Source organism: Lolium perenne, chromosome 2 (genome assembly GCF_019359855.2).
Source record: "Lolium perenne isolate Kyuss_39 chromosome 2, Kyuss_2.0, whole genome shotgun sequence".
NCBI classification, from domain to species: domain Eukaryota; kingdom Viridiplantae; phylum Streptophyta; class Magnoliopsida; order Poales; family Poaceae; genus Lolium; species Lolium perenne.
Genome location: NC_067245.2, coordinates 78,838,421 through 78,853,645, shown reverse-complemented (window position 1 = coordinate 78,853,645; position 15,225 = coordinate 78,838,421). Strand labels below are relative to the sequence as shown.

Genomic DNA, 15,225 nt, shown 5'->3' with positions numbered 1-15,225 from the left:
ATCTAGTACAAGAGTAGAAATTCTGAAGTACCTAAAAGTGACCTCAAAATATAATCAAACTTGCATATCTGTAGTCTGATGTCGCGAGACATTTTCTACTTCAAGAAAAAATTATTCGGCACCACAACTTAACTTTTTAAGCACCCTCTTATAAATAGATCCGGCACTTGATTGAAAATGTTAAGTACCTAAAATAGGAAAAAAGATAATGAAAATATCCTAAGGTAGGTTCTATGTCGAAAATCACATTTTCTAAGTCAAGCAAAATTATTCGGCACCACAACTTATCTTTTAATGCATCTTTCTAAAAAAACATCTGACACACAACTGAAATTGTGAAGTACCTACATATGTCCTCAAAAGATAATCAAGCTTTCTAAGGCAAAGTTATTTTATAGGTCAAGCAAAATTATTCGACAACACAACTTCACTTTTGTAGGTTAAGCACCCTCTGATGAATACATCTGGCACCTGATTGAAATTGTTAAGTACCTAAAAATAGACAAAAATTATTCGGCACCACAACTTATATTTCAAGGCACCTTCCTAAAAACATTGGAATAACGGTTGAAATTTTGAAGTACCTAAAAATATACTAAAAATATATTCAAGCTTTAGAACCATTATGTCCGATATCGTGTGTCATTTTATACATCAAAATTATTCGGCACCACAACATAACTTTTGAAGCACCGTCCTAAAAATACATCCTGCACCCGATTGAAATTTTGATGTCGAACGTTATTTTGTAGGTCAAGCAAATTTATTCGGCACCGAGACTTATTTTTGAAGGTACCTTCCTAAAAAGAACATCTGGCACACGGTTGAAATATTGAAGTACCTAAAAATGTACTCAAAAGATCTCGCACCTCGGTTGAAATTTCCAAGTACCTAGAAATTGAACTAAAAATAGTCAAACTTGCAAATCGATGGCTGGATGTCGCAAGTCATAAGTGTTTTGCATAATGTCGGCACCCTCTTGTAGAAAGATCCGGCACCACGGCTGAAATTGTCAAGTACCTATAAATAGACTAAAATATCAAACTTGCAAATGATGTCGAAAGTAAGAGGTCTTCCATAAATTCCAGCACCACAACCTAAGTTTTCAAGCACCTTCTTATATAGATATGTCGCACCTCGGTTGAAATTTCCAAGTAACTAGAATTTGAATTAAAAATAGACAAAATAGACAAACTTGCAAATCAATGGTGCAAGTCATAAGTGTTTTGCATAGTGTCGACACCACAAATTATTTTTTCAAGCACTCTCTTGCAGAAAGATCTGGCACCTCGGTTGAAATTGCCGTGTACCTATAAATAGACTAAAATATCAAACATGCAAATCATCGATCTGACGTCGCAAGTTATAGGTTTTCCATAAATTTCAGCACCACAACCTATCTTTTCAAGCACTTTCTTGTAGAAATATCTCGCAACTCGTTTGAAATTTCTCAGTACCTAGAAATATACTAAAAAAACAACTTGCAAATCGACGGTCTGATGTCGCGGGTGATTGGGCTTGCAATTACAACATCACAACTTAACTTTTCAAGCACCATATCAAACATGCATATCAGTGGTCTGATGTCGCATGTCATAGTTCTTGAAAAAATCCAATCCAGCACCACAATTGAACTTTTAAAGCACCATCTTACGAATACATCTGGCACCTCGATTAAAATTTTCAAGTACATAGAAATAGATCCAAAAAATAAACCACGTTTTTTGTGCAATCAATTGGTGGATACATAAACTGAAGAGACCGTCTTAACATCCTGTTAGTTAAGATTCAGAGGACTACAACCCAGATTAGGTGGTGTCTAAAGCCACCAGCCATCAATGAAGATGAAACTGGTAGATCAAGATCCCTGAATTAAACCGGTAGCACGTTAGGTCTTTTTGCACTTCTTTTTAGCTAGTCTTGGATGACTTCTCGTCTTTAGAACCCAGGTTTACCTAGGTGTAGTCACTGAGATGGTGAAGAGGTCAGTTTTGTCCGCGACCTGCGACAGGTTCACTGGCTCGACATCGGCGTGAAGAACTCCTCTGGCTCCAAAAGGGAACGAAAATGTTCAAAGTTATGACTACCCTGACAGTCCGAACAACAGGGATCGCAACCTGCACGAATAACAGTCATGAATTAGCTGAATTCAGACATAGCAATGAATCGCAAGCAAGCATGAGCAATAGAATCATCAGTTAGCAGAACTGAAAGACAGCATTTCTACTCCATAACTGCATCAGTAAAATCAGTACGCAGAAACATGAATTATGGCCATGGGCTGCGAATGGTTCAAACAATCAATCTTTAGAAAAAGGATGATGGTAGTAGTCTTCAGAACATGATGATGAAGCAAAATGACATTTCACCAAGTAGTGGGCATGTACTATCAATGGCTATTAGTAGGAGTATTTTTTTTGAACGAATAGTTCAAAAAAATACAACCAGTTTGTACCCTTGGAAGATATTTATTAGAAATCATTTACTATTCCAGGGCAATGCACCATCAGATGAGCATGTGAGCTGAGTAAACTCACTTATAAATCATTTGCCTTCAAGGTGTTTCACATTTACATGAGTCGAGCTTGACACAGGTGGAGCTTTCACTACATGCTGGTGCCCTTGCTGTTTTTGATGCTATAAAAAGCTAGATAGTCCCAATTGTGGTAAGTAACGAGGAACAGACCCCGGAAATTTACCAAATCAAATAGCAGTAGAAGAATTTCCATGCACATGTGGAGTAAATAGCAGATGATTCATCAATTACTTTGCTTGGTTCAAATGGAAGACAACAGCTCGTTGACATTGTAAAATTGGTAGAGACTAATTCTAAATTCCAGTCAAATTTGCGCTGCCGCGAGAGGAGGGGAGCAGACTGAAGAGTACACAAACTTGCGTTGACGCGAGAGGAGGGGAGCAGACTGAACGTTACCTTCATCTACGGCAAGAACTCCTCGTCCTCATCTACGGCAAGCTCGAATGTACAATCCTTGCGACCGGCGCTGATTGCGTTGAGCGTGCTGCGTGCGGAAGGAGAAGACAACGTTGTGGACGTCTCAGACCCGCGGAGGTGATGTTGAGCCCCAGCCGGTAGGCAGCCACGTCGGAGGTGGCTGCATCCTCGTCGCCGGCGGCCGCCGCGAAGGCGTCGTGCACCTCGAAAGGGGAAAGGGGAAAACATCAAATTAGTTGTGCGGAGATTACATTCAGATACAACACGAAAATCTGCTGTATGCGGCAGGGAAATCACTACCGCATACAAAAGAACACTCCATTTTCCTCTGAAATCTAGATCCAGACTCGCGACCTGGCGGACTGAGCAAAACAGGAAGATGCGACATCGGGTGACAAGGAAGAGGAGCGCGCGGAGGTCTCGCATCGGCGGGCAAGGAGAATGGGCGGCGCGGAGGGGCCGCCTCGGTGGGGGAGAAGCATGGGACCGGGAGCGGCGGCGATGGACAGCAGGTGAGTCGTCTCCACTGATAACGGATCTGGGCGGGCTACTTCGATCTGTCTGCGTTTACCGGAGGGGACGAGTGACGAGTGGCGGCGATGGAGCGCAGTGTCCAGGCGGGAGTACTACTACAGAGCGGTACAGGCAGGCCAGAAAAAGAATGAACAGGACACACGAATACAGACGAGACCAACGGCTCTAACGTGGAAACGACGAGGCAATGCACAGAGCGCACATACATTGGCCGAAAGCAGGTACACAGGTCTGACCGAATCTGGCAGGATCCACTAAATCATAAAGTTGACTATTCATAAAAGATTTCTCAAATATTAGCACGAATCTTGACACACAAGTGAACGACAACGATAGCTAGCACCGGGGTTAGGTTACATACCAAAGTTTTTGTCTATATATATATATATATATATATATATATATATATATATAGCTATGCACACCAATCCAACTGTTAGATCATCTATAGGGAGCACAAAGAGAGCACACGGTGTTAGTCCATTACACATGCTCATCCGTTATATTCAAATCACTTCCATCCATTTGATGCATGATTGCAATACTTTTTTTATTGAGGCCATCGCAAAGCTGGCATAGGCTACCAAGGCCAATTTCACTTCCCTTTTGATACCAAAACAACAACCAATTATCTTCACGGATGACCGTGTAGCAAACTGATTGTTTCTTTTTTTCCAAAACGACAAGCATGATGTGGCACGGTCGATAGCTCGTAAAAAAAATCTAACCCGTCGACCATTCGATTTTGTGGTTTAAATAATGGTCCACCATGCAAGGTTTTTATACATGTTAGTCTACGCTAGCAAGGAACATCATGTGATAAATTCTATACCTCATGCAAAAAAAAAAAAAAAATTGAAGGGTTTTTGGATTGCTTGGTGCAGCCACAACCAATATAGTTTAAAGTTTTTGTAACAACTAAAGGGAAACTAGTTTACTAATGGAACATGCACCCATCTGCACCGTAAAAAAAACGGTGTTTCATTTCCAAAATGACAACTAAACCGTCTCTACGCCACCTAGGTGGGACCGTGTTCCATGCATGCTGTTTTCCAAAATGAGTACATCAAAATTTCGGATACAAAGGCCTAGGCGCTGGAAGAAAAACACGTATGCACCTGACCATGGAACGTTTCTACCACATTTTGTACCAAAATGAAAATCAAAATGAGACACACATTCCGAACCAATTTGACAACGGAGCCACGGTACGGTCCGTTACAAAACAACAAGCTTTACTTGCTAGAAACACGTACGCACCCGACCATGGAACGTTTCTACCACATTTTGTACCAAAATGACAACCAAAATGAGACACACATTCCGAACCAATTTGACAACGGAGTCACGGTACGGTCCGTTACAAAACAGCAAGCTTTTCTTGCTAGAAACAAGTACGCACCTGACCATGGAACGTTTCTACCACTTCTTTTTTTTACCAAAATGACAACCAAAATGAGACACACATTCCGAACAAATTTGACAACAGAGTAACAGTACGGTCGGTACGGTCTGTTACAAAAAAATAAACTTTTCTTGTTATGTTCGGTTTTTATTATTCAGCGTTCAACTAGCAAATCGAAAAAATCAATTATTAAACTTACTGACAGGCTTATTTTCACAATAAATCCATGTGAAGCATATCGCTTATTTTCACAGGAATAATTATTTTTCACAATCAAACAAGGCATATTTTATGCAACACTTTCACAGTGTACAAACACAAACCTAACTAGCCGGCCTGTAATTTTAAGTAGAGCATGCCGTGCAGGGTGCTGGTTTTGCTACTAGTTTAAGGCCTGCTCTTTTTGGCTGCGTTGGGACGTTTTCTGGCGCCAGGAGATTCTATAGGAGATTTGAGTCTCAGCTCCTTAGGACGGCCGCGAGAACGAACCCGCGGTGGAGCGGCTATACCAGAGTCAAATTGCAGAACACCTTCGCTGACCTACTCATGTCGCCCTTGTCCCTTCCCTGACAGATCATGAAGAAGACAATAAAAAACGGTTAGAAAAAAAGATATAAATCCGTAGTTAAATCATAGGGAGTAAATCAGGTTTGCTACAGGCCTCACCTCACATGAACAGATGATATCCTGTCGTGTGCGGACGCCTGAAGAATTAACCCTGCTACGTCCATGTCTTACTCCGAACCCAACCTCCCATGAATACATATTGAAGAACTCGTAAGCTTCTTTTACAGTCTGGAAAACTTGTCCCTCATGTGGTAGGAATATATAACCACCCTCCCTACCACTGGATTCTCGCAGCGCTTTTTCCACTGCACCGTAATTCCATGTCGTTGGTAGTTTGGGGCCGGACGGTAGCCTGCAGCAAAGAGCAAATTTGTCACACACGGGAGCAAAGTCCGCAAATGCGGGTGTGAATTTTCAACCGACAAATAAAAAAGTAGAAGAATGAAGAACAAGCACCCATCGACGCTAGCTTCTCCGTCCATATCAGACAGGCCGAGATGAGCTCCAAAATTTGAATAGAGAGTAGTCCTTCGTTACTAGTTGTATGTCAAAGTATGAGGAGAGGATATATCAATGCAATCCAATCCCCTCACTGATTTCATGTTCGTTCGTGTGGAACACCGCCCGTGCATAAGTTAAATGTAATTTTCGACCTAAAACCACATATAGAAATTCCTCGGATGGCCGTGCCGACTTTTCTTGTCGATCATGAAACAAAACAACAACCAAATCTCCAAATGGTTAACCGTCCCACGCTAACTTGTCAAAAAAAAACCGTAAACAACAACCAAATATCTCCACGGATGACCGTGTAGCAAACTGCTTGTTTATTTTTTTTTCCAAAACGACAAGCATAATGTGTCACGGTCGATAGCTCGTAAAAAAAATCTAACCCGTCGACCATTCAATTTTGTGGTTTAAATAATGGTTCACCGTGAAAGTTTTTTATACATGTTAGTCTAGGCTAGCAAGGAACATTATGTGATAAATTCTATACCGCATGCAAAAAAAATTAAATTGGAAGTTTTTGGGATTGCTTGGTGCAGCCACAACGAATGTGGGTTAAATATTTGGAAAAGAATAAACGTAAACTAAATTTAATAATGGAACATGCACCCATCTGCACCGTCAAGCAAAAAAATGTTGTTTCATTTCCAAAATGACAACTGAACCGTCTCTACCGTCAAGCAAAAAAACGCTGTTTCATTTCCAAAATGACAACTAAACCGTCTCTAGACCACCTAGGTGGGACGGCATTGCTGCTACGCTGGGAAAAACAATTCAACCACGCATGGGGGAACTGCAAACGGCCGTTAAACTACATGACTACCGGATCAGTTTGATGTGAACCTGGAAAGAATTGGAGCCACACTATCCAACGGTTGGTAGGCTATGCACAGCTATCACCCTAGGTAGAAAATCCGCGTCGATATATATATATATATATACATATATGTATATAGAGTGTGGATTTGCTATGTTTGTAAGTAGTGGAGGGTGTAATCGGAACCGCTCATTTGCATTGAGATCCGCACCTTATTCTAAAAGAGGCTCCAATTTCATTAGTTTCTACATGTCTTCTTACCAAAACAGCAAAGGGGACCAGCTACTTTCCTCTTACAAGGATACCGATTTAGGTAATCTAGTCTAGCCTAACTTACCTCTAGCCTTCAGCTTTACCTTACAACCTAGGCATGCCTGTCAGCTTTATAGATTCACGAGGTGTCAGCCAGCTTTATAAATTCACGTGAGGTGTAAACGCTCGAAGCTATCGGTTCCAACTCGGTCTTGGATCGCTTCTTCTCTCTCCTTTCCGTAACGGGAAATTTTGATAAATGCTCCACTAAAGCGAAAAACCAACCTTGCATTTATAACGGCAATGACAAAACCACCACCCCTTTGATTTACTTCCTTCGGTGTCAAGTAGAACCAGACAGTACTTGTTTGTTATCCGTCCATATAACAAAACCACGAGTCCTTCAACTCTCTTTTCTATCTAATACAAAAGCAGATTCGTTTACTTCTGTCTAATCAAATGATTGGTACGTGTCTTTCACTCATGGCTAATCAAATGACGATGATACCTGTAGACGACATGGTTAGATAATCTTTTTTACCACTAGAAGCTGATCTAATGCACCATTAAATTAGTACTAGTACAAATGCTAGTCATTAAAGCATGGCCTTGATCTGGTCACGGGCATACACACTTGACGTCCGTGACCTCACATCATCATTGATTCCAGTTCATGTTTTGCCCTTTTCCCTTTCCCTGGACGTCACATGTCAGGATGCAAGTGGACATGTCCGATGAGTATCTGCTCACTGCCTGTATTCCAGCCGTCGGTGACCCCGCTTGTACCCCAGTCAAGACGACATAGGAGAGGCCGCCTCAGCTCGAGTGGCAGACATTTATTTCCAATCTGGACAAGCTTTCTTTTAAGCTTGTTAATGGAATTCCACAGGAGTTAAGCGCTAGCAAACTAAGAATTGGTTTCTTAACCAGATAAGCACATTTTAGTGTATGCATATTGATCAATGAAAATTGACCACAATACAGAAGGACATGAAATTACCAGAGGTTCCATTAGTAGCCATCTATGCAATAATTGACCACTTCTCCATCTTCTTGTGGTTTGTATCACCACAAAATTGTGGTTACCGTCGGTGGCAACCATGACAGCCTAAAGTTCAGAGAAACAGAAATGTCAAATGTGTTCCATTTGAAAATGCCAGATACGTCATTAACAAAGATGAATACTGCATACCTCTAAGGATAACAAAATCGCAAACAGAGCCACTTTTACCAAAGAATAACAACATACCTCTAAGGCAGAGGGAGCACACATTTGTGGATTGCCATTATCTTTGTCAATACCTATAATGACTAAACCAACATAGTTCCCTCGAACAAAAAAACGCAGATTCTTTAGCTAAGCCCAACTAAACTGAACGCGTAAAGAATATCTATAAGTTTCTCGAAAACGAGCAGTGCGCGAAAAAAATTAAAGCACACCCAAATATGACCAAAGCTAGCCAGCAGCAGGAATAACATCACACAATGAGAGAAGCTTTGAACAGTTCTCTAGACTTCCAACCTATATTTAGGTCCAGATGATAACAGTAGAGAAAATACATGAACTGAACTAACCATTCTTTGAGTTCAGTTAATTAAAAGACAAGCACAACTAGAGTTCAAACATAGCTTGGTGCCCCTAACAATCTAAAGGGTGCCTACATATTGAGAATAAGGTGCCTGATACATCTTAAAACGGTGCCTGAAGAAATGCAACATATAGGCATGATTTGGGGTTGAAATTCAGCAATTCTGTTATAGGCAATCGACAACATGTAGGTCGACCTGTGTGTACACACGTCAGATACAGGTCTGATAAATATATTTTCGTATTCCAAAAAAATCATAGTTGTCCATTAATTTTTAGTGGATGTTTTAGCCGGATCAAATCACAAAGGGTGCTCAGTTCGTGACCAACCAACCAGAGCCCTAGCAAATTGAAGGCTGAAGGCATGTTGTCATGCCAAGGACAAGTAACCAGCAAGAACAAAGCATGGTTAAAACTGAAGCGCAAACACACAGTTCACTCGAAGCAGAAAAGCAAAAGCATGGACATGGACATGGGAATTTTTCATCCAAAAATTGCTCCATTAATCTCTTCTTTCATCTAATATATCTATATTTTTTAAGGCAAGCAATGAGAATTTTCACACGGGAGTTACACTGTAAAGGAAAAATTACTAGACAGACAATGCCCACGGTGACAGTCATCCACGGGATTCGCAAAGGGGAAGAAATTGGAAAAGGGGACAAATATATCAAAAAAATTCACCATCAATCTCTTCTTTCATCTCAAAACGAACAGAGCCCATGCACAATATGCCGTGCCTACCAAAATCACGAAACGGTCCTCAGTTTGGTACCAGACGTAGCACAAGTAGCGAACCCTACCAGCAGAGGACTCCCTCCTCCTCGTCATCCCAGAAGATGACGCGCGGCCGCAGGAGCCGAGCGGGCCTTTGTACGGCGGCGACGGCGGCGAGGGTGAGGAGGAGGAAGGACGCGTCACGGAAGAAGATGCCCCTGTCGATGATGACCCCGCGGCGGCCGACGTTCGATTGTCTATAATTCAATTCATATTATACCAGAGATGCGCCGGCGGAGGACTCTCTCGCCCTCGTCATGCAACAAGTTGACGCACGTATAAACACATGTTTTTAACTAATGGAACAAGTTATCCATCATTTGGTATCTTGGTTGGAAAATGAGGAAGAGTTACTGTCAAAATTACTTGCATAGTTAAATCTAGAACTGTTGCACTTACCTAAAAAAGAGCGACACATGTCGAGCGAAACATGTCAGGGAAGGGTGCGTGAGCAAAAGGTGAAACGGTTCTAGATGTTTCCATCTAAGGTAATTGCATAGTCCAATTCACGCGTAAAATCTTCTTGTCCCTATTCTGTAAATTTTCACAAATTTAAACTTCTAGAGATCTAGAAATTTGAAATAAAAGAATGAAAATATTCACAAAAAAGAATTTTCATTCACATGTCTGATTCTTAGTATGAAGGCTTGTACCACACTACTTCCTAAATAAGTTTATTCTCAAACTACCAGGCAGTGGCATAAACAGGGTATGAGCGAACAAATTCACGGACCTGAAGTTCATTGTTCTCATGTCATTTGCGCGCTGGAGGAGAGATGTGGCGCATCGCCTTTGCGTGCGATAGCAATATGGTGTCTTGTTTACAAGATCCTTCTGTATAAAACATTAAGAAAATAACAAGAGAGAACTCAACCAAGTTGGCATGCAATGCTTCTTGATGCATGTGTCAACTATGAATAAAATATTTGATAGTAACATTTCTGTAAAACTAACGTTCGATGGTCTGTAATTCAATTCATATCGTACATGTAATGGAAAATATACTAGAGATGCACCGGCGGAGGACTCCCTCGCCCTCGTCATGCAACAAGTTGACGCACGTATAAACACATGCTTTTACCTAATGGAACAAGTTATCCATCATTTGGTATCTTGGTTGGAAAATGAGGCAGAGTACTGTCAAAATTACTTGCATAGTTAAATCTAGAACTATTGCACTTACCTAAAGAAGAGCCACACATGTCAGGAAAGAGTGCGTGAGGAAAAGGTGAAACGGTTCTAGATGTTTCCATCTAAGGTTCTAGTTCAGAACGGTCCAATGCACACGTATTAGAACAAGCTGCGTCGAGAGAACAAGCTATATTTTACAAATAACAAAATGATGGAAAGATAGAGAAGTGCTACAAAATGGTGGAAAGAAAGAGAAGCTTGAACGGCTAGAGCAGCAAAGGCTCAAGCTCAAGCACTGGATGGCTCATCGGTTTTAATCCAAACTGTATGTTTCACACAAATTTAACATGGAAGAAAATTAAACCTCACGAGAGGAACAAAGCTTGAAAGGAATTTTCCTGTGACCCACATCTTCCGTGGAGCGGAGGCAAGTTGATGAACTGCAGAGCCGTCGCCGAGCGGCTTCCTTGCGGATGCACGAACGCACCATGCGACAACTCCATGACTGCAAATGCTTTCTTCAGAATAACCCTGAAGAAATCTAGTGATACAAGAGGTTTTTTACTTTGTTGTTTAAAATAGATCTGGTAGCTTGGACAAATATGAAATAAATCTGTAGCAAGGAGCATCACTCGAAGTTTAACTAACAAGGAGATTCACAACTAGGAAATTATCAGCCTACATCTTGCCTTTCTTCAGAAAAATCCTTAAAAAATGCTTCATCCTTGCACGAAATCAACCACTACAAAACTGGTGGGGTTTCAAATCAGAAACGGTAATACACCAAGCAAGGGAGGAATGCAGAAAAAAATCAACGGAAGCAAAAGATGATTCCAAAATATAGTGAACCACCATAAAGCTCAACAGCATAGATGGTCTTAGTGCCTTACGAGGCATTAGTACACACGCGTTACAATCATAGGAAACAGAATCAAAAGCCTCTTTAACCAAAGGCAAATCGCACAGCGGAGGTGGCCCTGCGCCTGTGGTGCTTGGGGCCGGAGCAGGAGGCAGACGGGCGGTTGCTCGTTGGAGAGACGCTGGAGCGGGATTGCGCCCTCGAGCTGCTGGGGGAGGACTGAGGCGGTGCGCGGAGAAGGTGGCCGGGGAGGGCCCGACGCCGGCAGCGGCGCACCAGATCGGGTGAAGGGGAAGTCTGCGGCGAGGACGATCCCACCTCTGCTGGCCCCTCAATCTCCTTACCACGCGCGACGTCCCTTTGCTGCGGAGGGGCGGCACCACCTCTCCTCCTCCTTGACAAGGACCCGGGGGTGGCGGAGAACGTGGGGCTGCGCGGCGGAGACCAACGCTGACCCCACTCTGCTACAGCAGGGGAGGAGGCGCTGACATCAGGGGTGAGCGCTGGAGGTAGGGGCTCGCGCCGTTTTTCCTGGGCGAGGCAGCGGGGGAGCTGAGGTCAGCGACGGACACAAATCGGAAGAAAGAGAGAAGAGGGAGGGCCGAGCCATGGACGCAAGATCTAGCGCCGGCGGGGAGGACGTCGCCGGTACTGGAGAACGGAGTAAGAGGTGTGCTGCACGGACAACGGGATTCACGGGGAACTCTCCAATTGAGAAACGGGGAACTGGAAAGGGTGAAGCACCTTTGGAGAAAATGCCATTGATCCTAACCTCGGGCAGAGAGCCATGATAGGTATCAGGCCTAGCATCAATAGGTGGCAGGGTATGGACCTACAACAGCCTAAAGAGGAAAATCTCAAAGCCTCAACTAAATAAGGAAAATATAAGTTGGAGAGAATGAACCATACCCTAAATACGAATCTCAAAGCAATATCAACCGTGATGATTGCAACCACCGTAGAGACACAAAATAGAAAAGCTTTTCTCTATGTATATATATATGAACAACAAGTGATAACAAGATATAATAGATACTTCAAGCTCGATGGCTATCGCAAGGAAAGTAAGCTCAGGTATAGAAATAACCGAGGCCCGCGAAGAAGAAGATGTATTCCCTTGTTTTCTTCCTTTGCAAGAAGGTACGTGATACGTCTCAAACGTATCTATAATTTCTTATGTTCCATGCTACTTTATTGATGATACTCACATGTTTTATACATACTTTATGTCATATTTATGCATTTTCCGGCACTAACCTATTAACAAGATGCCGAAGAGCCGATTCTTTGTTTTTCTCATTGTTTTTGGTTTCAGAAATCCTACAAAGGAAGTATTCTCGGAATTGGACGAAATCAACGCCCAGGGTCTTATTTTTCCACGAAGCTTCCAGAAGTCCGAAAGGGAAACGACGTGGGGCGACGAGGCGACGACACGCCAGGGCCTAGGCCGCGCCGCCCTGTCGTGTGGCCGCCTCGTGACGCCCCCTGACCTACCCTTCCGCCTACTTAAAGCCTTCGTCGAAGAAACCCCAGTACCGAGAGCCATGATACGGAAAACCTTCCAGAGACGCCGCCGCCGCCAATCCCATCTCGGGGGATTCAGGAGATCGCCTCCGGCACCCTGCCGGAGAGGGGAATCATCTCCCGGAGGACTCTTCATCGCCATGATCGCCTCCGGAGTGATGTGTGAGTAGTTCACCCCTGGACTATGGGTCCATAGCAGTAGCTAGATGGTTGTCTTCTCCTCATTGTGCTATCATTGTCGGACCTTGTGAGCTGCCTAACATGATCAAGATCATCTATTTGTAATGCTACATGTTGCGTTTGTTGGGATCCGATGAATATGGAATACTATGTTATGTTGATTATCAATCTATCATCTATGTGTTGTTTATGATCTTGCATGCTCTCCGTTGCTAGTAGAGGCTCTGGCCAAGTCGTTACTTGTAACTCCAATAGGGAGTATTTATGCTCGATAGTGGGTTCATGCCTCCATTAAATGCAGGATGTGAGAAAGTTCTAAGGTTGTGGATGTGTTGTTGCCACTAGGGATAAAACATCAATGCTATGTCTAAGGATATTTGTGTTGATTACATTACGCACCATACTTAATGCAATTGTCTGTTGTTTGCAACTTAATACTGGAAGGGGTGCGGATGCTAACCCGAAGGTGGACTTTTTAGGCATAGATGTATGCTGGATAGCGGTCTATGTACTTTGTCGTAATGCCCAATTGAATTTCACACTACTCATTATAACATGTATGTGCATTGTCATGCCATCTTTATTTGTCAATTGCCCAACTGTAATTTGTTCACCCAACATGCTATTTCTTATTGGAGAGACACCACTAGTGAATTGTGGACCCCGGTCCATTCTTTTACATCGAATACAATCTACTGCAATACTTGTTCTTACTGTTCTCTGCAAACATCATCATCCACACTATACATCTAATCCTTTGTTACAGCAAGCCGGTGAGATTGATAACCTCACTGTCACGTTGGGGCAAAGTATTTTGGTTGTGTTGTGCAGGTTCCACGTTGGCGCTGGAATCCCTGGTGTTGCGCCGCACTACACTCCGCCACCATCAACCTTCAACGTTCTTCTTGACTCCTACTGGTTCGATAAACCTTGGTTTCTTACTGAGGGAAACTTACTGTTGTACGCATCACACCTTCCACTTGGGGTTCCCAACGGACGCGTGCTGTACGCGTATCACTGACCACCTGAGGTGTGGCTGCAATGTATAACAGGAGGGGTTCCTTCTCTTTAGGCGCCACCAAGATTGGTGGTGTCGAAATTGTGCGCTTGAGATCCTCGAAAGTTCTATCTGCCTCTTCGTTCTACTGGAACTTCTCTCCTTCCTTGATTAAAGCGTAGAACGGTAACGCCTTTTCTCCCAGCCTGGCGACGAATCTGCTTAAAGCTGCGACTCGCCCAGTTAACTGATGTATTTCTTTCAACTTTGTTGGCTTCCTCATTGTTACGATAGCTTGAATTTTTTCTGGATTGACCTCAATCCCTCTTGCTGAGACTAGGAACCCGAGAAGTTCTCCTGCGGGGACGCCGAAAGAACACTTCGTCGGGTTCAGCTTGAGACAAAACTTGTCGAGGTTGTCGAAAGTTTCCTTTAAGTCCTCGATCAGCATTGTCCCCTTTTTTGACGTTATGACGACATCGTCAATGTACACTTGTACGTTTTTCCCAATCTGTGTTGCTAAGCACTTCTTCATCATCCGCTGATATGTTGCTCCCGCTTTTTTCAGACCAAAAGGCATTGTTTTGTAGCAAAATACGCCGTTAGGTGTAATAAACACTGTTTTGACCTCATCCTCTTCTTTCAACCTGATATGGTTATAACCAGAATATGCTTCCAGGAAGGAAAGACGTTCACATCCTGCCGTGGAGTCGATAATTTGATCGATCCTTGGGAGGGGAAAGTGATCCTTTGGACAATGCTTGTTGAGACACGTAAAGTCGACACACATGCGAAGGACTTTAGTGTTTTTCTTCGGGACCAGCACTGGGTTTGCTACCCACGTGGCCTCTGTATGCAACTCTTTAATAAAACTAGCTTCTCTGAGTCGATCAATCTCTGTCAGCATAGCTTTGCGGTTTGGTTCCAAAAAACGCAGCAAAGGTTGTTTAATTGGTCTCGCTAGTGGATCCAAGTTTAGGTGGTGCTTGATGCGTGTGGTTGGCACGTCCGTTGGGAACCCCAAGAGGAAGGTGTGATGCGCACAGCGGCAAGTTTCCCTCAGTAAGAAACCAAGGTTTAATCGGAAAGTAGGAGTCAAGAAGCACGTTGAAGGTTGATGGCGGCGAGATGTAG

General features: G+C 43.1%; 1 long non-coding RNA gene across 1 annotated transcript; it reads right to left on the bottom strand.

The window, feature by feature from the left end:
- Positions 1 to 1,629: 1,629 nt before the first annotated feature.
- LOC127333048 (uncharacterized) lies at positions 1,630 to 3,636 on the bottom strand. Its single transcript, XR_007870885.2, has 2 exons — positions 2,933 to 3,636; positions 1,630 to 2,117 (listed from the first exon to the last, which is right to left on the bottom strand). It is a non-coding gene; the product is annotated as an uncharacterized lncRNA (long non-coding RNA).
- Positions 3,637 to 15,225: the final 11,589 nt, after the last annotated feature.